Source organism: Schistocerca cancellata, unplaced genomic scaffold (assembly GCF_023864275.1).
Source record: "Schistocerca cancellata isolate TAMUIC-IGC-003103 unplaced genomic scaffold, iqSchCanc2.1 HiC_scaffold_987, whole genome shotgun sequence".
NCBI classification, from domain to species: domain Eukaryota; kingdom Metazoa; phylum Arthropoda; class Insecta; order Orthoptera; family Acrididae; genus Schistocerca; species Schistocerca cancellata.
The window spans coordinates 17,501-20,000 of NW_026046995.1; positions in this window are offsets into that span (position 1 = coordinate 17,501).

Here is a 2,500-nt window from a genome sequence, read left to right on the forward strand (position 1 = left end):
AGCGTCCGCTCAACTATTCTGCAAACAGGAGGAGGCTGAGCTCCCCTGCACAATACACCTCGAAACCCTCTCAGGTCCCGGCGGCGCGCAGCGCCGTCCTAAGTACTTGGTCGGGTTCGAGAGAGGCGCAATCGCCCGGAGTTAGGCGAGTAGACGCTTTAGGTGCGACCACCCGTGCTCCCAACTGAGCTTGCCGCTGCCGACAGAGGCCCGGGAGCGTGCTGTCGTGGCATTGCCGGCGGGAGACAACACGCGCCACCTACGGTGACCGGCAGCTCCAACGCCAGCGCCACAGAAGGGCAAAGGCCCCACGTGGGTGCCGAAGCGAACTCTCCCAGCACAGCGCACGTGCCAACACGTCTGCACAACTGCGATACAAACCACCAGCGAGAACCGCTGGGGCGACCGAGCAGCAGACGGCGTCGCGGCGCCGAGTGCCGGGCGGCGGCGCATCCTCAACGCACACAGTCCTCAATCGGACCAGCACACTGCAGATGTCCACCGCGCTTCGCACCGGGCCGGCGAGGACCCACTTTGGCTGCACGGCGCCGCGCGCAGGGTGCCCCGGCGCGCAGCTGCGCCGCCTGCCGCGTCCGTCGGCCGGCGCGCCTGCCACTGGGCGCCCCCACCAGCCGGCTGTAGCGCGTGCGCCCACGCACCGCGCGGCCAGCACGCCGGGCGGCCCCCCCTCACCGGCCGGGGACAGTCCCACCCACCCACAGCCGCGTATCGCTTCACACCCAGATTCACATTCACGTTCGTTGGTATGGTGGGGACCGCTTCGTAGCTGTACCGATCGTTGCCCTCACAGATGTACCTCCAGCAAGGACAACCGCACCACAACGGGTTACCAGTTGTTCATTTGCGTAACGTCACCAGTAAACGTACACGTCCATCCCCGTTTGCAAAGTCAACTATTATTGCATGCCTGCCTGTCAGGTGTCAAGACACACTACATCCGCTCACATCCACGCAACAAAATGTGCCCGACTAGAGGGCACGTGGAAGGTGCCCCCGTACGTATGCGATGTCCATTGCGCGACCAACTGTCAACCGGCCTCTGTAGCATGTCGCAGATGTGGAACGCGGGGCACCGTGCTATCACATTGTGTGAGAAGAGACTACTACGTCTGCATACACGCGCCACTACATGAACAGACGGCTCATGCTGATCGCCATCCACTGCGTCCATTACTCCCACACGTCTCTATGGCGTACCACACTGCAATGCAGCTGTTATGGGGAGATGACACGTAGCTGTGTACACAACATTCTGAGCGGGTTGCGGTTGGACAATACATTAATGTAACGTGTCATATGCCAATTACAGAGCAGGGTAAGGCACAACTTGGGTTAGGTTAAGGCACAACTTGGGTTAGGTTAAGGCACAACTTGGGTTAGGTTAAGGCACAACTTGGGTTAGGTTAAGGCACAACTTGGGTTAGGTTAAGGCACAACTTGGGTTAGGTTAAGGCACAACTTGGGTTAGGTTAAGGCACAACTTGGGTTAGGTTAAGGCACAACTTGGGTTAGGTTAAGGCACAACTTGGGTTAGGTTAAGGCACAACTTGGGTTAGGTTAAGGCACAACTTGGGTTAGGTTAAGGCACAACTTGGGTTAGGTTAAGGCACAACTTGGGTTAGGTTAAGGCACAACGTGGGTTAGGTTAAGGCACAACGTGGGTTAGGTTAAGGCACAACGTGGGTTAGGTTAAGGCACAATGTGGGTTAGGTTAAGGCACAATGTGGGTTAGGTTAAGGCACAATGTGGGGGTAGATTGCGGTACAAATTGCATTACATTGCGGTGCAAATTGCATTACATTGCGGTGCAAATTGCATTACATTGCGGTGCAAATTGAGTTACATTGCGGTGCAAATTGAGTTACATTGCGGTGCAAATTGAGTTACATTGCGGTGCAAATTGAGTTACATTGCGGTGCAAATTGAGTTACATTGCGGTGCAAATTGAGTTACATTGCGGTGCAAATTGAGTTACATTGCGGTGCAAATTGAGTTACATTGCGGTGCAAATTGCGTTACATTGCGGTGCAAATTGCGTTACATTGCGGTGCAAATTGCGTTACATTGCGGTGCAAATTGCGTTACATTGCGGTGCAAATTGCGTTACATTGCGGTGCAAATTGCGTTACATTGCGGTGCAAATTGCGTTACATTGCGGTGCAAATTGCGTTACATTGCGGTGCAAATTGCGTTACATTGCGGTGCAAATTGCGTTACATTGCGGTGCAAATTGCGTTACATTGCGGTGCAAATTGAGGTAGGTTAAGGTGCAACACAGGTTAGGTTAAGGTGCAACATAGGTTAGGTTAAGGTGCAAGATGGGTTAGGTTAAGGTGCAAGATGGGTTAGGTTAAGGTGCAAGATGGGTTAGGTTAAGGTGCAAGATGGGTTAGGTTAAGGTGCAAGATGGGTTAGGTTAAGGTGACATAGGTTAGGTTAAGGTGACATAGGTTAGGTTAAGGTGACATAGGTTAGGTTA